Below are 24,214 nucleotides of genomic sequence, written 5' to 3'. Positions count from 1 at the left end.
TTTTTATGTCCCTGTGTCAGCAGTGGGGTCCTCTTGGGTCCCCTGACATAGCGTTTCATTTCATTCAAATTCAACCGGTAGTTTGAGCTGACACTGATGCACCCTGCACCTGCAGAATAGCTTGAATTTCTTTGGAACTTGATTGGGGCTGCTTATCCACCATCTGGACTATCCTGCGTTGCAACCTTTCATCAATTTTTCTCCTCCATCCATGTCCAGGGAGATTAGATACAGTGACATGGGTTGTAAACTTCTTGATTATGTTGCGCACCGTGGACAAAGGAACATCAAGATCTCTGGAGATGGACTTGTAACCTTGAGATTGTTGATATTTTGGTTCTCAAGTCCTCAGACAGTTCTCTTCTCCTCTTTCTGTTCTCCATGCTTAGTGTGATACACACAGACACACAATGCAAAGATTGAGAACTTCTTTCCTTTTTATCTGGTTTCAGGTGTGATTTTTAAATTGCCCACACCTGTTACTTATCACAGGTGAGTTTGAATGAGCATCACATGCTTGAAGCAAAGTTATTTACCCTCAAGTTTGAAAGGGTGCCAACAATTTTGTCTGGCCCATTTTTGGAGTTTTGTGTAAAATTAGGTCAAATTCACATTTTCTCCCTCTGTTTTTTGTGTTGTTCCAATACACACAAAGCAAATAAACATATGTATAACAAAACATGTGTAATTGCAATCATTTTCTGGGAGAAATAATTCGAGGTGCCAACACTTTCCACCATGACTGTATATGCAGCTAATTTGTGTGGGGGTGTGTCTCTGTGTTTGAAATAATTTTAGCCAATCATATGGTTGCAACTGTAGTGATGCATCAAGTATAAACCAGCATTTATCATATAATACCACCTATATTACCCATTTAAATAAATGATTTAACCAATGCATGTACTTCTGGTTGTGTTCAGCTTTAGTATGTGTTGGAGGAATAATGTCTAATAAGAACACCAAGAGAATATGTTGGTGCTTGGTTTCTATTAATAGAATTGTTTGCCTGTACTTATATTTTCAGATAGTCAATGAAAGAGACCAACTGCATCCCCAAGAGCAGACGTCCAACACAATATCTGAGGTACGTTGGGAAGTGTGAAAATAATTTATTTTGAATAACTGGCACCCATTTTAACTGAATTTAGCTAGTCTGTGTATTTAAGCTGTGTATGTCTTAGACCTGTCTTGTGAGTACAGTGTGTTCAACAAGGACATGCATCAGATTTGCAGTCACAGTTAGTGTCTGTGTGTATCAACATGTGTGACAGAAACATTCTACATGAGGACTTAAGTACTTACTAGGACTGGATTGTTTACTGGGAGTTTGTGTGTTACTGGGTGTGTGTGTGGCCAGACCTGTTTTATAAGGTCACTATGCTTTACAGGGGCTCTGCAGATATCTCTGCAGATATTTTTCAGTGAATATTTATATTAGCCTGTGTGTGTAGCATATGACAAAAGTGTGGTCTCGAGGGACTTCTGTTTCACAAGCTATAGTGCATGTCCTGAACAGTTTTGTTCATTATTTTATTACAACATTTCACTTTATTAACAACAAAGAACTACATAGAATTGATACCAAGCAATGATGGCAATGTAAAATATTGTTTTTGACACTGTTAGGCTGTTCCTGCACAAGAAGCTTCTAACAGTGGCATAGTGCCTGCCCTGCCTCCTGTTATAGAGATGGAACCGGTATAATTTTATTCATCTTTTTATTATAACATGTTTAGCAGATTTTTCAAAACAAGTTTTGTTTTCCAATAATTAGTGCTAAAGGTATTAAAATCAATAAAACGACAAGGGTGCCCAAATTTATGCACCTGACTCATTTTGTATAAATAATTATTGCACACTTTCTGTAAATCTTATAAACTTCATTTCACTTCTCAAATATGACTGTATTTGTCTGCTATATAATATATTTAACTAAAATTGCTGATCTGAACAACCAATGATTTATAAAGGAAAATCATGAAAATGATCAGGCGTGCCCAAACTTTTTCATACCACTGTATGTGCAGGTATTCAGTCCAATTTACTCTGAAACCCCTAGATAAAAACCAGTCTCTATAGAAGTCTCTACAGAAGTGCCTATAGAAAGTATTATTACCCTATTGAAATCCTTTATACCCACATTATTATTATACCCTGAAAATCAGAATAAAACCAGCTGTTCCTGGATCAGTTCACTGCTAGTAGTGCATGGTCACACCATGGTTAGAAAGTTGCTTTTTAAAGAGCTCTGTGATAGAGTTGTGGTAAGACAAGTTAGGATGAGGGTGCAAAACCATTTCAGCAGCTCAGTTCAGAACATTAGTAGAACATACCGTTCTGCAGTAATTGTATTATTATTATAAAGGGCAAGTAAACATTTTATATGGCAGTCTCCAGATAATGTTGTATTATAATTTAATGTTCTGTTTTTTTAGAGACACAGAAGACCCAGCCAGATGCAAGCAGCATTGCTGGTGGGTGTTTTTTGTTTGACTGAAACATATTAGCAACTTTTTTTGTTTACTGTGCTTGAAGTAGATAAAGGCAGTACTGTATTTAAAAGATTAGAATAAAGGGAAAGTATTTAGATTAAGACATTTTTAAATTTTAGCTTTGTATGTTTCAGTTAAAGGGACACTCTGTAGGATTTTCTTAATTATTCATCATTTTTTAAGAAGTAAATTTACAACTTCAAAGTCACTGTTCCAATTCATTGAGGTGTAATAGGCAGAATAACATTCCTCTCATGACTGATCTGGGTTGTACTGTGTTAAAACAAGGCTATGTACGTTCTGAGAGCCCCGACAATAATTAACATAGTCTTGTTTCAACACAGTGGAGATCAGATCAGACATGAGAGGGATTGTTTCTGCATATTACACCTCAATGGAGTGGAACAGTGGTTTTGAAGTTATAAATATATATATATATAAATATATATAAATATATACACTGCTCAAAACAATAAAGGGAACACTCAAATAACACATCCTAGATCTGAATGAATGAAATATTCTCATTGAATACTTTGTTCTGTACAAAGTTGAATGTGCTGACAACAAAATCACACAAAAATCATCAATGGAAATCAAATTTATTAACTAATGGAGGCCTGGATTTGGAGCCACTTAAAATTAAAGTGAAAAACACACTACAGGCTGATCCAACTTTAATGTAATGTCCTTAAAACAAGTCAAAATGAGGCTCAGTATTGTGTGTGGCCTCCACGTGCCTGTATGACCTCCCTACAACGCCTGGGCATGCTCCTGATGAGGTGGCGGATGGTCTCCTGAGGGATCTCCTCCCAGACCTGGACTAAAGCATCCGCCAACTTCTGGACAGTCTGTGGTGCAACGTGACGTTGGTGGATGGAGCGAGACATGATGTCCCAGATGTGCTCAATCGGATTCAGGTCTGGGGAACGGGCGGGCCAGTCCATAGCTTCAATGCCTTCATCTTGTAGGAACTGCTGACACACTCCAGCCACATGAGGTCTAGCATTGTCCTGCATTAGGAGGAACCCAGGGCCAACCGCACCAGCATATGGTCTCACAAGGGGTCTGAGGATCTCATCTCGGTACCTAATGGCAGTCAGGCTACCTCTGGTGAGCACATGGAGGGCTGTGCGGCCCTCCAAAGAAATGCCACCCCACACCATTACTGACCCACTGCCAAACCGGTCATGCTGAAGGATGTTGCAGGCAGCAGACCGCTCTCCACGGCGTCTCCAGACTCTGTCACGTCTGTCCTGTGCTCAGTGTGAACCTGCTTTCATCTGTGAAGAGCACAAGGCGCCAGTGGCGAATTTGCCAATCCTGGTGTTCTCTGGCAAATGCCAAGCGTCCTGCACGGTGTTGGGCTGTGAGCACAACCCCCATCTGTGGACGTCGGGCCCTCATACCATCCTCATGGAGTCAGTTTCTAACCGTTTGTGCAGACACATGCACATTTGTGGCCTGCTGGAGGTCATTTTGCAGGGCTCTGGCAGTGTTCCTTCTGTTCCTTCTTGCACAAAGGCGGAGGTAGCGGTCCTGCTGCTGGGTTGTTGCCCTCCTACGGCCTCCTCCACGTCTCCTGGTGTACTGGCCTGTCCCCTGGTAGCGCCTCCAGCCTCTGGACACTACGCTGACAGACACAGCAAACCTTCTTGCCACAGCTCGCATTGATGTGCCATCCTGGATGAGCTGCACTACCTGAGCCACTTGTGTGGGTTGTAGAGTCCGTCTCATGCTACCACGAGTGTGAAAGAACCACCAACATTCAAAACTGACCAAAACATCAGCCAGACAGCATAGGTTCTGAGAAGTGGTCTGTGGTCCCCACCTGCAGAACCACTCCTTTATTGAGTGTGTCTTGCTAATTGCCAATAATTTCCACCTGTTGTCTATTCCATTTGCACAACAGCAGGTGAAATTGATTGTCAATCAGTGTTGCTTCCTAAGTGGACAGTTTAATTTCACAGAAGTTTGATTTACTTGGAGTTATATTGTGTTATTTGAGTGTTCCCTTTATTTTTTTGAGCAGTGTATGTGAATAATCAAGAAAATCCTACATAGTGTCCCTTTAACTGAAGTATTCTCTAAATTTAGTTTTTACCCTGTGAGGTTATTGGCTGGTTAACACAACAAAAAATCTGATTTTTGACCTGTGCATGTTTCCCCGTTATCTGATTACTCAAGTGTATGTAAACATTTTAATTGGATTACTGACAAACTGATGTTCTGCTGTATTTGTAATTGAAGTACATGTTAACACATTTTTAATGCAGCCTTTTAAAGCTACTTAATTATATATATTTTTTTGTTTTTATAGAGATACAGAAGACCCAGACGGATTCAAACAGTGCTGCTGGAGGGTCTAATGGTATTTTTGTTTGAGTTATATTAACAATGATCTTTGTTTCTGCTGTGCTTAAAGTAGAGATGTAGTACTGTGTTTTTTTAATTTTCCCTTCGTAATAGTCTTTAGTTCTTCTACTATCGTTAAAACAATTCTTTGATTCAATGATCATATTTCAGCAAGTGCTAAAAACCCCAGGAAGAGGACAAGAACGCTGTGGTCAAAGCAAGAGGTGATGGCTGTGATGAAGCATTTCAAACCTCACATAACCAAGGGAAATCTGGCAACCATGGCAGAATGTCAGCAGTGCAAGGATGCTGAAGACCCTGTGCTTGCCGGTCGAACAGCACAAAATATAAGAGATTTTGTTAGAAATCGAGGAATCACCAATAAAAGAAAAATGCAGTCAAGCTAAATATATTTTGTTTAGGGACATGTGAGTTCATGTTTTTCTTTTTTACTTTTTTTTGTTTGTTTAGGGACATGTCATTTATGTTTATCTGTTTACTTCTTTTCATAATCAAGGAAATAGTAATTTATTTTTTTTCCTGCAGCAGAGTAACTAGAAATGTTATTTCTGATTTGTTTCTGATGTTAAACTGGTACTGTTGAACACAAGCAGGTAGAACATGTGCCAATATCATTGTTTACAAGGACCTGCAGTCATGTGTATATTTGTGTGTATTCAAGTACCAGTAAATCATTGCTGTCCCAACAATACATTGAAATTGTTGTTTTTGTGTATTGTTAATCAAGTGTCCTGGTAAAACTGGTATGTCCTTGCAAACCTCTTTCTAGCCATAGGCGGGAGATTATCAGCATGTCTTCATATGCAAGTATTTTGTCAGGTTGGAATATAAAGAGTTCCAGTTTGTGTAGAGAAGAACTAAGGTGATATCTGCATTCTGCAGAGAAAATGTATATTTTTAATCTTACCAGCATCTCTCTACAGCAAAGGGAAAGGTGGGTCCCCTTAAACCACGTTTCAATTGGTTTGGCAGGGAAAGTCCTCATAAGACTTAAAAACCCGTATGTGTGTGATTAAGGTTAGTGTGTGATTGTGTTTGTGCTTCTGTAAAGTAAAAAAAAAAACAGAATTCTTTCACTTTTTAAAGCTATAAATAATCTCTTCACTTGGACGGCAGCGATCCGTCCAATCAGAGCCAGTTTTCCATGTTTTGGAGTTTTTGTTTCCCCCGGAGATCCACTCTTCCTCTGCTGCAACTTCCTTACATGACGTTCTGTCTCCTGGGTGCCAGATGTGATACATATTATAAATTATAACCTCCTGCAGATGTGATACATATCTCAAAAATAACAGTTAATGCAGATCTGTGAGAGGTGTGTGAGAGGTGTGTGAGAGGTGTGAGAGAGGTGTGTTAGAGGTGTGAGAGGTGTGTAAGAGGTGTATGAGAGGTGTGTGAGAGGTGTAAGAGGTGTGTGAGAGGTGTGTGAGAGGTGTAAGAGGTGTGTGAGAGGTGTGAGAGGTGTGTGAGAGGTGTGTGAGAGGTGTAAGAGGTGTGTGAGAGGTGTAAGAGGTGTGTGAGAGGTGTAAGAGGTGTGTGAGAGGTGTGAGAGGTGTGTGAGAGGTGTGAGAGGTGTGTGAGAGGTGTGAGAGGTGTGTGAGAGGTGTGTGAGAGGTGTAAGAGGTGTGTGAGAGGTGTAAGAGGTGTGTGAGAGGTGTGAGAGGTGTGTGAGAGGTGTGAGAGGTGTGTGAGAGGTGTAAGAGGTGTAAGAGGTGTGTGAGAGGTGTGAGAGGTGTGTGAGAGGTGTAAGAGGTGTAAGAGGTGTGTGAGAGGTGTGTGAGAGGTGTGAGAGGTGTGTGAGAGGTGTGTGAGAGGTGTGTGAGAGGTGTGAGAGGTGTGAGAGGTGTGAGAGGTGTGTGAGAGGTGTGAGAGGTGTGAGAGAGGTGTGAGAGGTGTGTGAGAGGTGTGTGAGAGGTGTGAGAGGTGTGTAAGAGGTGTGTGAGAGGTGTGTGAGAGGTGTGTGAGAGGTGTAAGAGGTGTGTGAGAGGTGTGAGAGGTGTGAGAGGTGTGTGAGAGGTGTAAGAGGTGTGTGAGAGGTGTAAGAGGTGTGTGAGAGGTGTGTGAGAGGTGTGAGAGGTGTGTAAGAGGTGTGTGAGAGGTGTGTGAGAGGTGTAAGAGGTGTGTGAGAGGTGTGAGAGGTGTGAGAGGTGTGTGAGAGGTGTGAGAGGTGTGTGAGAGGTGTAAGAGGTGTAAGAGGTGTGTGAGAGGTGTAAGAGGTGTAAGAGGTGTGTGAGAGGTGTAAGAGGTGTGTGAGAGGTGTGTGAGAGGTGTAAGAGGTGTGTGAGAGGTGTGAGAGGTGTGTGAGAGGTGTGAGAGGTGTGTGAGAGGTGTAAGAGGTGTAAGAGGTGTGTGAGAGGTGTGTGAGGGGTGTAAGAGGTGTGTGAGAGGTGTGTGAGGGGTGTGTGAGGGGTGTGAGAGGTGTGTGAGAGGTGTGTGAGAGGTGTGAGAGGTGTAAGAGGTGTGAGAGAGGTGTGTGAGGGGTGTGAGAGGTGTAAGAGGTGTGAGAGGTGTGTGAGGGGTGTGTGAGGGGTGTGAGAGGTGTAAGAGGTGTGAGAGAGGTGTGTGAGGGGTGTGTGAGAGGTGTGAGAGGTGTAAGAGGTGTGTGAGAGGTGTGTAAGAGGTGTAAGAGGTGTGAGAGAGGTGTGTGAGGGGTGTGAGAGGTGTAAGAGGTGTGAGAGGTGTGTGAGGGGTGTGTGAGGGGTGTGAGAGGTGTAAGAGGTGTGAGAGAGGTGTGTGAGGGGTGAGAGGTGTAAGAGGTGTGAGAGAGGTGTGTGAGGGGTGTGTGAGGGGTGTGAGAGGTGTAAGAGGTGTGAGAGAGGTGTGTGAGGGGTGAGAGGTGTAAGAGGTGTGAGAGAGGTGTGTGAGGGGTGTGAGAGGTGTAAGAGGTGTAAGAGGTGTGTGAGAGGTGTGAGAGAGGTGTAAGAGGTGTAAGAGGTGTGTGAGAGGTGTGTGAGAGGTGTGAGAGGTGTAAGAGGTGTGAGAGGTGTAAGAGGTGTGTGAGAGGTGTGAGAGGTGTGAGAGGTGTAAGAGGTGTGTGAGAGGTGTAAGAGGTGTGTGAGAGGTGTGTGAGAGGTGTAAGAGGTGTGTGAGAGGTGTAAGAGGTGTGTGAGAGGTGTGAGAGGTGTGAGAGGTGTAAGAGGTGTGTGAGAGGTGTAAGAGGTGTGTGAGAGGTGTGTGAGAGGTGTGAGAGGTGTAAGAGGTGTGTGAGAGGTGTAAGAGGTGTGTGAGAGGTGTGAGAGGTGTGAGAGGTGTAAGAGGTGTGTGAGAGGTGTAAGAGGTGTAAGAGGTGTGAGAGGTGTAAGAGGTGTGAGAGAGGTGTAAGAGGTGTAAGAGGTGTGAGAGGTGTGTGAGAGGTGTGAGAGGTGTAAGAGGTGTGTGAGAGGTGTGTGAGAGGTGTGTGAGGGGTGTGTGAGAGGTGTGTGAGAGGTGTAAGAGGTGTGTGAGAGGTGTGAGAGGTGTGTGAGAGGTGTGAGAGGTGTGTGAGAGGTGTAAGAGGTGTAAGAGGTGTGTGAGAGGTGTAAGAGGTGTGTGAGAGGTGTAAGAGGTGTGTGAGAGGTGTAAGAGGTGTAAGAGGTGTGAGAGGTGTGAGAGGTGTGTGAGAGGTGTGTGAGAGGTGTAAGAGGTGTGTGAGAGGTGTGAGAGGTGTAAGAGGTGTGTGAGAGGTGTGTGAGAGGTGTAAGAGGTGTGAGAGGTGTGTGAGAGGTGTGAGAGGTGTGTGAGGGGTGTTAGCGTTTATAAACAGTCTCTGTTGAGTCTCTAAAGCTCGTAATCTCAGCAGATCTTCAGCTGCAGGATGAACTGAAGCAGCGGCTCAGTAACTGGAATAATCTCACTGTGTGAAAATCCCACCAGGCAGCAGATGTTCAGATGTTCAGATGTTTAAGGTTTTTTTTCTCTCACTGACAAAAACCTCCAAACAGCAGAACAACAGCAGGAAAGAAACACATTTTCAGTTCTGTAAAAATAGAAAAGCAGAACCTGAACAAATCAGACAAAAATACAAAAGTGTTCATATATTTACATTAAATTATATTTGATTGCTGGCAGTAAAAAACTAATATATTTTATATTTTATAACATAACATTTTTCACACCAGAGAAACTGTTACTCAGATCTCACCCGATCTCCTAATTTTTTCACATGACTATAAAATAAACAGGATTAACCTTCAACTTCAGGACATATCTGTCCTGTACATGCACAAAAACAAACAAACAAACACACACACACACATACATTATACACACACACACATACATTATACACACACACACACACACAAACACATTATACACACACACACACATACATTATACACACACACACATACATTATACACACACACACACACACACACACAAACACATTATACACACACACACATACATTATACACACACACACACACAAACACATTATACACACACACAAACACATTATACACACACATACATTATACACACACACACATACATTATACACACACACACACAAACACATTATACACACACACAAACACATTATACACACACATACATTATACACACACACATACATTATACACACACACACACAAACACATTATACACACACACACACAAACACATTATACACACACACAAACACATTATACACACACACACACAAACACATTATACACACACACAAACACATTATACACACACACACACACACACACAAACACATTATACACACACACACACAAACACATTATACACACACAAACACACACACACACACACATTATACACACACACACACACACACAAACACACACACACATACAAACACACACAGATTATACACACACACATTTCTGTCCTGTACATGTGCAAAAACGAACAAACTCACACACCCACATACGTGTGTGTGTATAATGTGTGTGCGTTTGTTCATTTTTGCACATGTACAGGACAGAAATGTGTGTGTGTATGTGTGTGTAGTGTGTAGTGTGTACAGTGTGTATGTGTGTGTGTGGTGTGTGTGTGTATAGTGTGTGTGTTTAGTGTGTATAGTGTGTGTGTGTGTGTATAGTGTGTGTTTGTAGTGTGTGTGTGTAGTGTGTGTGTATAGTGTGTGTTTGTAGTGTGTGTGTGTAGTGTGTGTGTATAGTGTTTGTGTGTGTGTGTGTGTGTATAGTGTGTGTGTATAGTGTGTGTTTGTAGTGTGTGTGTGTAGTGTGTGTGTATAGTGTGTGTGTTTAGTGTGTGTGTGTAGTGTGTGTGTATAGTGTTTGTGTGTGTGTGTGTGTGTATAGTGTGTGTGTATAGTGTGTGTTTGTAGTGTGTGTGTGTAGTGTGTGTGTATAGTGTGTGTTTGTAGTGTGTGTGTGTAGTGTGTGTGTATAGTGTGTGTGTTTAGTGTGTGTGTGTAGTGTGTGTGTATAGTGTTTGTGTGTGTGTGTGTGTGTATAGTGTGTGTGTATAGTGTGTGTTTGTAGTGTGTGTGTGTAGTGTGTGTGTATAGTGTGTGTTTGTAGTGTGTGTTTGTAGTGTGTGTGTATAGTGTGTGTGTATAGTGTGTGTTTGTAGTGTGTGTGTGTAGTGTGTGTATAGTGTTTGTGTGTGTGTGTGTGTATAGTGTGTGTGTATAGTGTGTGTTTGTAGTGTGTGTGTGTAGTGTGTGTGTATAGTGTTTGTGTGTGTGTGTATAGTGTGTGTGTGTGTGTGTGTGTGTGTGTGTGTGTGTGTGTGTGTGAGGTGCTGTAATCGTATTAGTTTGGTCAGAAGGTCGGTGTTTTGATTTGCTGTAATGAGTAACGAATGCTTGAATTCACTCAGAGAAACTGCAGGTAAACAACTCAGCAGCTCCTGGAGAATCTTCTAGAAGATCTGTAAACTTCATTATATTATTATACTTCATCATTATATTATATTATATTATATTATCATTCAATAAATGCTTTTCCCAAGATTGCATTGCAGTATTTTCCCTGGAAATGACAAGAATACAGTTTTATAAACAAATATAATGTAATATTTCAATGGTTTAAGTGGTTTGATGAATTATATTAGTGACGGAATGCCGGGGCTGTTGAAATTGTTTGGGGATGTTCAGAGTTACAGATTTTACTGCAACCAGCCAGCAGAGGAGCTTTACTTCAGAGACGCTGAGCTGCAGGAGTTTATATTCAGCTGTTCGTTTGTTCTGATTCAGTGACGATATCAGAACTAGATAATACACTAGATAAGTCACATGACCCAAACTATATTAAAACCAGTGGCAGCTTTTTATTTAGACTAATCTGCTGCGAGCAGGAAGTCTATAAACCAAGTCCTTAAAGTTACTGGAATCCTCTATTTTTATTATCATGCTGGAGTTAAAAATACTTGTTATGCAATATTATGTTAATCATCATTAAAAAATCAACAGGCCTTTCGAATACTGATTACTCAGAAATATATAAGCAAAATAAAACAAATTATACAGATGCTTTATACAATCATTTACACACTGATCAGCCATAACATTAGCATTCTATCTAATATTGTATAGGTTCTAAGATCTCTGCGTCATAGTTATGGACACCACAAGAGCTCTGAAGGTGTTCTATAATATCTTAGCAGCTCTTAACATTAGCATTATGCTAATTAGTGCTGTAATTGTGAGGTGAGACCTCTAAAGATTGCATCTATGAGCATCAAGTGCCCATAACCCCGTCACCAGTTCATACCATGTTCTTACTTTTTGTCTTCAACATGACAAAAACTGACTGTTCACTTGCTGTCTAATATATCCACCCCTGGACAGATGCCACTGCAGGTGAAGATTTTAATTTCAAAACAAGAGATATTTTCATATGGTAACATGAGTGATATGACTTCATAATCTGTATGCATACAATTATTTGCGGTTGTTTTGTTCATTTGTAGCCTGGTTGAATTTCCTAGTCATTAAATAAAGCTATAAAGTAATAAATAAAGTAATAAATGTGCTCACACCTTGTTTCACAATTTCCTGGTGGTGTTAGCTGTTGTTGGGTGGTTGTTTCTGCTGCCTATCAATAAAAAGTAGTGGGTGGGGTCTTGAACTGAGTTGGAAGCAGCACTGGTTTTGTTCATGAAAGCGTCCAAATTGTTCCTTATGTACAATTAAAACACCAAAATGACATTTAAGCAACACAAAATTGAGTTTCCATACAATCACTACATTCCCATTACTATATGATAATCAGCTCCACAGGAAAAACATGTCCTTTAAAAACAACTATTTTGTTTCCAACCTCCATCATTTACTGAACTTCTAATGGAACAGATGTGAGCAGTACTGAAGTTCTACAGCAGCAGACAGTTCTGGTCCAATACTCCAGACCCTCACACATGAACTCACACATCTACCACCTGACTCTGTCCTGGATCATTCACCCCTGCTGTTTATATGACAGGGTGGCAAACGGGACATCAGCAGGAAAAGCGTTAATCAGAACCGACCCAGCCTTCCTCAGGGTCAGTAAACCTACAGTAAACCCCACCTTTCCCCTCAGAGACTCAGAATAGAGCCCAGTTTTTCAGTCTATTCTCCAACACGCTGAAATCTAACTACCCTACTAACTGTATTAATTACACTTACATAAAATAAATCTGATATTTGGGATCACTTAATCTAAATGATCTTAACAAACTCAATAAGGAACAGGGCTGTTAGAAAAAAAATATTGTTACTTTTTTATGATGAACACTTTACAAGAGCTGCCATAACTATAATTTATTACGTTTTTATAGTGCATATGTTGTCCACAGAAGAACCAATAAATAATAAGACTGAATTCAAAATGAAAAAATACAAAATATGTGCCAACCTTGTGTTTGTAGTTAGTTGTGAAGTCTGTGAATCTCAATTACATCAGATACATTTCAAGAGATGGTCATAAACAGTAAATGTTGGGTGAGTGATAAACTTAGGAGAACAATGTGAATAAAAGGAAAGAATGGGAGTTTCATAATTCAGCAGAACCCAGAACAGAAAGCCCAAGATCAGGTTTAAATTTAAAAGTGGAACAAAGTCAGTTAAAATATATGAAAAGAAAATCAAGAGTAAAAATTAGACTGAAGGAATTAATGCAGTAGCTCATAATGCAAGACTGACAGTGCTAAAGCATACTTATTTTAAGTTGGATAAACCTAAATAAAATGAGAAAAATAAAAACATATTTGGGATATGTCTAAAACTTGTGGGCCCCTTTTTTAAGAAATATCATCACTTGCAGACGGCTAAGCCTGTTAAGATGGCTACTTTTTGGATGCTATAGTGTCCCAGAAATGTATAATTTCTACAATATCTGAACATGTGTGAACGTAACTTAAAACACATACCCATGATGCATGGATGAACTTTTGATTTCAGAGGTGGGGGGGACACAAATGGCTTAGAGTGACAGCCGCGGCAGCCAATGACACGTTAGCAGGAAACGGCAGAGCCAGTCGATGAGCTTGTGGGTGGGTCTTAAGGGAAACTTGCTTCTGCTTGAGCGGTCGTTTTCTGCTTGGTCCTAGTGCCTGATCTGTCTCCATTTAATATAGCGTGACATTGGTTTTTAACCGTAAAAAAAACTGCAGGGGACCAAAACCGTTTTTTGAAAAAGTGCAGGGACATGTCCCCCCTGCCCCCCCCACCTGTGCCATGGTGATTGCCCAAGTGTCCATATTGTACTCTTTTTTGGTAGCTACATTGTTCAGTCAGTTCAGTCATTGTTCAGTAATTGTTGGCTCGCATCAAAAATCATCCCAAATCATATTTACTCTCCACACCAATCATCTTGTGTTCAGGGTCTCTTGTTATATCAGTGGGTTTAATGTGACAGAAAGATTACAGCTGACCTCCGAGACTCTTAATCTAAAGATCCCTAAAAGCACATTCTGGTAATTAGGTCTTTGTGGGCACCATCACCAAAAAACAAGAAGGATTATAAAGAAGGACGGGAGATTAGAGAACTGAGCCTGACAGAAGCTCTGAGCTGTCAAATGGCTTTTATCCCCCAGTTTAACAGCCTGAACTAAGTCCACCATTCCCAAACAAGGACTGGTTTTAGCAAATGTGATTCTGTGACTTCTCCACAGAGTTCAGAAGAATGACTTTGATTGTTGGAACAAAGCTTTCAGTGTATTCCTGTTCACACCAGATAATAAAACATCTAAATAAAACCTCTGGATTTCAAGGGAATAACAAAAAACACTGATTTTGAGATGAATAAGGACAACACAACAAACTAATTTAAGCTTGCATGTTTACATGTTTACGCAATCATGGCAGGAAGTCTGGAATGTTGCTGGTTTGATTCCTAGAACCAGAACTGCAGATAAAGAGTCCATGAGCAAATCAAACCTCTGCTGATATATGCAGTATGTAAATGTATTAGTTAATGTAACTTAATAGCATAACACTGGTACATTCACACCTGCAAATGTGATTGTGAGGTGTTATCTTGTAAAAGACGGTTATCACTTGTTAAAATGCTAGTGGCAAGACCAGGTGAATTATGGGAGTTGTAGTGAGGGATGATAGTAGAGCAGGTGAATTATGGGAGTTGTAGTGAGGGCTGATAGTGGGTGCAGGTGAATTATGGGACTTGTAGTGAGGGCTGATAGTTGGTGCAGGTGAATTATGGGAGTTATAGTGAGGGCTGATAGTAGAGCAGGTGAATTATGGGAGTTGTGGTGAGGGATGATAGTGGGTGCAGGTGAATTATGGGAGTTGTAGTGAGGGTTGATAGTAGAGCAGGTGAATTATGGGAGTTGTAGTGAGGGATTATAGTGGGTGCAGGTGAATTATGGGAGTTGTAGTGAGGGCTGATAGTGGGTGCAGATGGATAGGATGCTCCATTCATTAACTTTTGTGGTTATTTAACATTCTTCCAGTGTCACGCCAGACAATTTGTTGTAAAATAAATCATAACTCCTGAACTGAGGTCTTTCTGTTCATAACAGGTGCAGGTTGTGGGCATGGGATGTTAAAAAAATTCTGTTTATTAATATTATTTTGTCCACCCCACTGGTGCATGGTGACATGACAATTCTGAAGAGACTTGTAAATGCAGCAAAAGTTGTAATCAAACAAATAATCAAATGAGCAAAATGTAATAATTTATGTAAAATCATATTGAATAAGTTTTGATAAAAAATACTTACTAAAACTTAACTAAAAGACAATAAGTGTCTAAAAAATGCCAAATATTACTTTTTATCCAATCAGAACAGTAGGCTCTTATGACAACACTGCTATCTAGTCAGCGGAGTTTGAACACTAAATTAACCTCTTATGATACCAATCTTTACATTTAAACTAATAATTAAACATCAATACTGTTTTTTTTATTCAATACAGTATTGCAAAAATACTTATACTTGATATATCTGTAATTTATTACACCCCTACTGACATCTACAATTTTGGAGTGTCAAATATTAATAAAGACAGCAGAACAGGTAAGGGTTAGGAAATGCTCTGCTTTTTGGTTTTGAGAAACTCTGGCAAGGCATGTTGTTTAAAATTATGTTTAAGTAAATTAAACAATTATGGAAATGTTACCATGGACAGGACTTAATAAAGTAAAAGTGACTATTTTGATTAAATTCAGGCTAAGATTAAATATATTAGCTAAAACTGAAAGCAAAGAAAATGAGAAAGCATTGCTTGGTCATGTGATTGTACTGATGATTTCTGAAAATACCAGAGTCTGCAAGTGTAAACATTGCACTCATACCAAGCCCCTCCCCTCTCTCTGTACTTTGTTATTACTTGGCTACCTGTGCTTTGAATCATTATGTGAGGTTCTGTATCATGCAGGTAATAATAGCCTTGCTGAGTTTCTTCAGATTCAAGGAACTTCACACTTTCCACATGTTGAAGCTGAAAAACAGATTTTCCATTGTGGATAAAATAATTAGAGAGTGGAAAATAAACAAGAATAAGTTTAACTGAACTGCCAAAATACTATTTTACATCATTTGAGACTAGACTTACATAATTTGGCAATTTCATAAGAAACAATTAAGTCTTAATTCAATGAAATACAATCCACCCTGCCCAGCCTCTTACACATCCATTTGATTCACATTATTGGAAAAATCAGCTCAAAAGGTAAAAGTGTAGCAGTACTGCAATTTTGGTCAAAAATTAAAAGCATTTTTAAGCATATTCTAATGAAACTGGATATCATTTTACCATACCAAGTCACTTTTACATCAAATTTAATATTTTAGTAAAAATGAAGAATTTAAAGTATGGACCAAAATCAGCTCAAAATGTAATAGCATAGGTTTATATAATTTAGTGGAGACATTTTTTAATAAAACTGTGCACAATCCAGCCTAATTAGGGCCCTGGGGCCACTTGAAATTCAATGGAAAAATGAAATCAAATGGTGGTGAAATTGCCACCCAAGGACCTTCCTACTTAGAGATATGATCATGATTATGTTTCTGTAAAGCTGCTTTGTGCCAACACCAGTTGTAAAAAGCACTATACAAATAAATTGGATTTGATATGATTTGAGATATGTGCCATCAAAGTTGTCAAAAAATAAATCGTGTGCCCCATAGAAAAATGTCAGATATGGGGCACAGTCTCAAGTGCTAGAGACACTTGAGTACCATTTATTTTACAGCTAGTCTTGAATTGGCCTGAAACTTCACCTATGACTTCTTGCGTGGTCATCTATAGCACTAAAATGGCCCTAAAACATATGTTTTTGTCTATTTCATCTTGTCACTTAAAAAATATTGATCTCACCCCCTGTCCGAGTTGGGCATGGTGGTTTTATCTGCTTTTTTTATCAGAGGCCTGGTTCTTTAAGTTTGTTCGGGTGAATGAGTTTGGCATACGTTGACCTCTGTGGCACAAAACTCTGCATGGGACAACAGAGGCGGGAGTTGGACAACATACTGCGATTTCAGACCTGTAGATGTTCGGGGGAAGGAGTTTGGCCTACGTTGACTTCTGTTGCACCAAACTCTGTAGGCAACCCCAGAGGTGCCAGTTGGACAACATACTGCGATTTCAGACCTCCTGGTGGTCAGGGGGAAGGAGTTTGGCCTACGTTGACTTCTGTTACACCAAACTCTGCAGGCAAATCCAGAGGTGCCAGTTGGACACCATACTGCGATTTCAGACCTATAGATGGTCGGGGGAAGGAGTTTGGCCTACGTTGACTTCTGTGGCACCAAACTCTGCAGGCAACCCCAGAGGTGCCAGTTGGACAACATACTGCGATTTCAGATCTCTGAGTGGTCGGGAGAACGAGTTTGGCCTACATTGACGTCTGTGGCACAAAACGGTGCAGGCAACCCCAGAGGTGCCAGATGGACAACATCCTGCAATTTCAGACCTATAGATGGTCAGGGGAAGGAGTTTGACCTATGTTGACTTTTATTGGACCAAACTCTGCAGGCAACCCCAAAGGTGCTAATTGGACAACATACTGCGATTTCAGAGCTCTGGATGCTCAGGGGAAGGAGTTTGGCCTATGTTGCACGAAACTCAGCAGGGAAGCCCAGAGGTGCTAATTAGACAACATATTTCAGACCTCTGGGTGGTCGGGGGAAGGCGTTTGGCCTATGTTGACTTCTATGGCACCAAACTCCGCAGGCAACCCCAAACCAGTTGCCAGTTGGACAACATACTGCGATTTCAGATCTCTGAGACATCTGTGGAAGGAATTTGGCCTACGTTAACTATTGTGACATGAAACTTTGCAAGCAACATCAGAGGTGCCAGTTGGACAACATTTTGTGATTTTAGATCTATGGATGGTCGGGGGAAGGAGTTTGGTCTATGTTGACTTCTGTGGCACCAAACTCAGCAGGCAGCCCGAGAGGTGCCAGTTGGACACCGTACTGCAATTTCAGACCTATAGATGGTTGGGGGAAGGAGTTTGGCCTATGTTGACCTCTGTGGCATGAAACTCTGCAAACAACCCCATATGTGCTATCCGGACAACATATTACGATTTTAGACCTCTGGGTTGTCAGGGGAAGGAGTTTTGTCTACGTTGACTTCAGTAACACAAAACTTTACAGGCATTACCAGAGGTGCCATTTGGACAAAATATTTTGATATCAGACCTCTGGGTTGTCGGGGGAAGGAGTTTGGTCTACGTTGACTTCTGTGGCACAAGACTTTACAGGCAACCTCAAATGTGCAATCCGGACAACATATTTCAATTTCAGACCTCTGGGATGTCGGGGGAAGGAGTTTGGCCTACGTTGACTTCTGTATAACAAAACTTTACAGGCAACCTCAAATGTGCTATCCGGACAACATATTTTAATTTCAGACCTCTGGGATGTCGGGGGAAGGAGTTTGGCCTAAGTTGACTTCTGTAAAACGAAACTTTAAAAACAAAACCAGAAGTGCCATTTGGACAACATATGTCGATATCAGACCTCTGGGTTGTCGGGGGAAGGAGTTTGGCCTGCATTGACTTCTGTGTAACGAAACTTTACAGGCAACCTCAAATGTGCTATCCGGACAACATATTACGATTTCAGACTTCTGGGTTGTCAGGAGAAGGAGTTTGGCCTACGTTGATTTCAGTAACACGAAACTTTACAATAAACAACAGAAGTGACATTTGGACAACATATTTCAATTTCAGATCTCTGGGTTGTCGGGGGAAGGAGTTTGACCTACGTTGACTTCTGTAACACGAAACTTTACAAGCAACACCAGAGGTGCCATTTGGACAACATATTTCTATTTCATACCTCTGGGATGTCGGGGGAAGGAGTTTGGCCTACGTTGACTTCAGTAACACGAAACTTTACAAGCAACACAAGAGGTGCCATTTGGACAACATATTTCAATTTCATACCTCTGGGATGTCGGGGGAAGGAGTTTGGCCTACGTTGATTTCAGTAACACGAAACTTTACAAGCAACACCAGAAGTGCCATTTGGACAACATATTTCAATTTCATACCTCTGGGATGTCGGGGGAAGGAGTTTGGCCTACGTTGACTTCAGTAACACTAAACTTTACAAGCAACACCAGAGGTGCCATTTGGACAACGTTTTTCAATTTCAGAACTAATAGTTGTCGGGGGAAGGAGTTTGGCCTACGTTGACTTCAGTAACACGAAACTTTACAAGCAACACCAGAGGTGCCATTTGGACAACATATTTCAATTTCATACCTCTGGGATGTCGGGGGAAGGAGTTTGGCCTACGTTGACTTCAGTAACACGAAACTTTACAAGCAACACCAGAGGTGCCATTTGGACAACATATTTCAATTTCATACCTCTGGGATGTCGGGGGAAGGAGTTTGGCCTACGTTGACTTCAGTAACACGAAACTTTACAAGCAACACCAGAAGTGCCATTTGGACAACATATTTCAATTTCATACCTCTGGGATTTCGGGGGAAGGAGTTTGGCCTACGTTGACTTCAGTAACACTAAACTTTACAAGCAACACCAGAGGTGCCATTTGGACAACGTATTTCAATTTCAGACCTAAGAGTTGTCGGGGGAAGGAGTTTGGCCTACGTTGACTTCAGTAACACGAAACTTTACAAGCAACACCAGAGGTGCCATTTGGACAACATATTTCAATTTCATACCTCTGGGATGTCGGGGGAAGGAGTTTGGCCTACGTTGACTTCAGTAACACGAAACTTTAAAAACAACACCAGAAGTGCCATTTGGACAACATATTTCAATTTCAGATCTCTGGGTTGTCGGGGGAAGGAGTTTGGCCTACGTTGACTTCTGTGTAACAAAACTTTACAGGCAACCTCAAATGTGCTATCCGGACAACATATTTTAATTTCAGACCTCTGGGATGTCGGGGGAAGGAGTTTGGCCTAAGTTGACTTCTGTAAAACGAAACTTTAAAAACAAAACCAGAAGTGCCATTTGGACAACATATGTCGATATCAGACCTCTGGGTTGTCGGGGGAAGGAGTTTGGCCTACGTTGACTTCTGTGTAACGAAAATTTACAGGCAACCTCAAATGTGCTATCCGGACAACATATTACGATTTCAGACTTCTGGGTTGTCGGGAGAAGGAGTTTGGCCTATGTTGATTTCAGTAACACGAAACTTTACAATAAACAACAGAAGTGACATTTGGACAACATATTTCAATTTCAGATCTCTGGGTTGTCGGGGGAAGGAGTTTGGCCTACGTTGACTTCTGTAACACGAAACTTTACAAGCAACACCAGAGGTGCCATTTGGACAACATATTTCTATTTCATACCTCTGGGATGTCGGGGGAAGGAGTTTGGCCTACGTTGACTTCAGTAACACGAAACTTTACAAGCAACACAAGAGGTGCCATTTGGACAACATATTTCAATTTCATACCTCTGGGATGTCGGGGGAAGGAGTTTGGCCTACGTTGATTTCAGTAACACGAAACTTTACAAGCAACACCAGAAGTGCCATTTGGACAACATATTTCAATTTCATACCTCTGGGAGGTCGGGGGAAGGAGTTTGGCCTACGTTGACTTCAGTAACACTAAACTTTACAAGCAACACCAGAGGTGCCATTTGGACAACGTTTTTCAATTTCAGAACTAATAGTTGTCGGGGGAAGGAGTTTGGCCTACGTTAACTTCAGTAACACGAAACTTTACAAGCAACACCAGAGGTGCCATTTGGACAACATATTTCAATTTCATACCTCTGGGATGTCGGGGGAAGGAGTTTGGCCTACGTTGACTTCAGTAACATGAAACTTTACAAACAACACCAGAGGTGCCATTTGGACAACATATTTCAATTTCATACCTCTGGGATGTCGAGGGAAGGAGTTTGGCCTACGTTGATTTCAGTAACACGAAACTTTACAAGCAACACCAGAAGTGCCATTTGGACAACATATTTCAATTTCATACCTCTGGGATGTCGGGGGAAGGAGTTTGGCCTACGTTGACTTCAGTAACACTAAACTTTACAAGCAACACCAGAGGTGCCATTTGGACAACGTTTTTCAATTTCAGAACTAATAGTTGTCGGGGGAAGGAGTTTGGCCTACGTTGACTTCAGTAACACGAAACTTTACAAGCAACACCAGAGGTGCCATTTGGACAACATATTTCAATTTCATACCTCTGGGATGTCGGGGGAAGGAGTTTGGCCTACGTTGACTTCAGTAACACGAAACTTTAAAAACAACATCAGAAGTGCCATTTGGACAACATATTTCAATTTCAGATTTCTGGGTTGTCGGGGGAAGGAGTTTGGCCTACGTTGACTTCTGTAACACGAAACTTTACAAACAACACCAGAAGTGTCATTTGGACAACATATGTTGATATCAGACCTCTGGGTTGTCGGGGGAAGGAGTTTGTCCTACGTTTTACTTTTGTGTAACGAAACTTTACAGGCAACCTCAAATGTGCTATCCGGACAACATATTTTAATTTCAGACCTCTGGGATGTCGGGGGAAGGAGTTTGGCCTACGTTGACTTCTGTGTAACGAAACTTTACAGGCAACCTCAAATGTGCTATCCGGACAACATATTACGATTTCAGACTTCTGGGTTGTCGGGGGAAGGAGTTTGGCCTACGTTGACTTCAGTAACACGAAACTTTACAAGCAACACAAGAGGTGCCATTTGGACAACATATTTCAATTTCATACCTCTGGGATGTCAGGGGAAGGAGTTTGGCCTACGTTGACTTCTGTAACACGAAACTTTACAAACAACACCAGAGGTGCCATTTGGACAACATATTTCAATTTCATACCTCTGGGATGTCGGGGGTAGGAGTTTGGCCTACGTTGACTTCAGTAACACGAAACTTTACAAGCAACACCAGAGGTGCCATTTGGACAACATATTTCAATTTTATACCTCTGGGATGTCGGGGGAAGGAGTTTGGCCTACGTTGACTTCTGTAACACGAAACTTTACAAGCTACACCAGAGGTGCCATTCGGACAACATATTTCAATTTTAGACCTCTGGGTTGTCGGAGGAAGGAGTTTGGCCTACGTCGACTTCTGTGGCACGACACTTTACAGGCCATACCAAAGGTGTGATTTGGACAACATATTACAATTTCAGACCTCTAGGTTGCTAGGGGAAGAAGTTTGGCCTACGTTGACTTCAGTAACACGAAACTTTACAAGCAACACCAAAGGTGCAATTTGAACCATGTATTTCAATTTCATACCTCTTGGATGTCAGGGGAAGGAGTTTGGCCTACGTTGACCTCAGTAACACGACACTTTACAGGGAACACCAGAGGTGCAATTCTGACAACATATTTCGATTTCAAACCGATCGTTTGAAAGGGGAAGCAGTTTGGAATACGTGTATTTCTGTGACACAAAACAGTACATGCAACTCTAGAGGTGCCATTGGGATATTAACCTAACCGTAACCCTAACCCTAACCCTAACCCTAACCCTAGAGGTGTCAGATGGACACAATACTGCTTTTTCAGACACCTACGTTGACTTCTGTGGCACCAATCTCTGCATGTAACCCCAGATGTGCCAGTTGGACAATATACTGCGATTTTAGACCCCTGGGTGGTCAGGGGAAGGAGTTTGGTCTACATTGACTTCTGTGGCACCAATCTCTGCATGTAACCCCAGATGTGCTAGTTGGACAATATACTGCGATTTTAGACCTCTGGGTGGTCAGGGGAAGGAGTTTGGTCTACATTGACTTCTATGGCACGAAACTCTGCAGGCAACCCCAGAGACGCCATTTGAACAATATACTGTGATTTCAGACCTATAGATTGTCAGGGGAAGGAGTTTGGCCTATGTTAACTTTTGTGGAATGAAACTCTGCACGCAACCCCAGAGGTGTCAGTTGGACACCATACTGCGATTTCAGACCTTTGGATGGTCGAGGGAAGGAGTTTGGCCTACGTTGACTTCTGTGGTACCAGTCTCTGCAGGTAACCCCAGAGGTTCTAGTTGGACAACACATTGCGATTTCAGACCTCTAGGTGGTCGGAGGAAGGAGTTTGGCCTATGTTGACTTCTGTGGCACGAAACTCTGCACGCAACTCCAGAGGTGTCAGATGGACACAATACTGCTTTTTCAGACCTTTGGGTTGTCAGAGGAAGGAGTTTGGCCTACGTTGACTTCTGTGGCACCAATCTCTGCATGTAACCCCAGATGTGCCAGTTGGACAATATACTGCGATTTTAGACCTCTGGGTGGTCAGGGGAAGGAGTTTGGTCTACATTGACTTCTGTGGCAAAAATCTCTGCATGTAACCCCAGATGTGCTAGTTGGACAATATACTGCGATTTTAGACCTCTGGGTGGTCAGGGGAAGGAGTTTGGTCTACATTGACTTCTTTGGCACGAAACTCTGCAGACAACCCCAGAGATGCCAATTGAACAATATACTGTGATTTCAGACCTATAGATTGTTGGGGGAAGGACTTTGGCCTACGTTGACTTCTGTGGCACCAAACTCTGCAGACAACCCCAAAGGTGCTAAATGGACAACATACTACGATTTGAGACCTCTGTGTGGTTGGGGAATGGAGTTTGGTCTACGTTGACTTCTGTGGCACGAAATTCTGCGCGCAACTCCAGAGCTGCGAGTTGGACACCATACTGCGATTTCAGACCTCTGGGACGTCGGGGAACAGAGTTTGGCCTATGTTGACTTTTGTGGCACGAAACTCTGCACGCAACCCCAGAGGTGCCATTTGGACACCATACTGCGATTTCAGACCTTTGGGTGGTCGAGGGAAGGAGTTTGGCCTACGTGGACTTCTGTGGTACCAGTCTCTGCAGGTAACCCCAGACGTTCCAGTTGAACAACACATTGCGATTTCAGACCTCTAGGTGGTCGGGAGAAGGAGTTTGGCCTACGTTGACTTCTGTGGCACGAAACTCTGCACGCAACTCCAGAGTTGTCAGATGGACACAATACTGCTTTTTCAGACCTTTGGGTGGTCAGGGGAAGGAGTTCGGCCTACGTTGACTTCTGTGGCACCAATCTCTGCAGGCAACCTCAGAGATGCCAATTGAACAATATACTGTGATTTCAGACCTCTAGGTGGTTGGGGGAAGGAGTTTGGCCTATGTTGCCTTCTGTGGCATGAAACTCTGCAGGTAATCCCAAAGGTGTCAGTTGGACAACATATTGTGATTTCAGACCTCTAGGTGGTCGGGGGAAGGAGTTTGGTCTACGTTGACTTCTGTGGCACGAAACTCTGCAGGCAACCCCAGAGACGCCAATTGAACAATATACTGTGATTTCAGACCTATAGATTGTTGGGGGAAGGAGTTTGGCCTATGTTGACTTCTGTGGCACCAAACTCTGCAGGCAACCCCAAAGGTGTTAAATGGACAACATACTGCGATTTCAGACCTTTGGGTGGTCGAGGGAAGGAGTTT

General features: G+C 41.8%; 1 long non-coding RNA gene across 1 annotated transcript; it reads left to right on the top strand.

Moving 5' to 3' along the window:
- The first annotated feature begins 2,404 nt into the window (after positions 1–2,404).
- On the top strand, positions 2,405–5,545 carry LOC111191168 (uncharacterized). The gene is made up of 3 exons (XR_007429237.1): positions 2,405–2,477; positions 4,816–4,866; positions 5,022–5,545. It is a non-coding gene; the product is annotated as an uncharacterized LOC111191168 (long non-coding RNA).
- Positions 5,546–24,214: the final 18,669 nt, after the last annotated feature.

Source organism: Astyanax mexicanus, chromosome 23 (assembly GCF_023375975.1).
Source record: "Astyanax mexicanus isolate ESR-SI-001 chromosome 23, AstMex3_surface, whole genome shotgun sequence".
Taxonomy (NCBI): Eukaryota; Metazoa; Chordata; class Actinopteri; order Characiformes; family Acestrorhamphidae; genus Astyanax; species Astyanax mexicanus.
The sequence above is the reverse complement of the archived record's forward strand: the minus strand, read 5'-3'. Positions and strand labels throughout refer to the sequence as shown.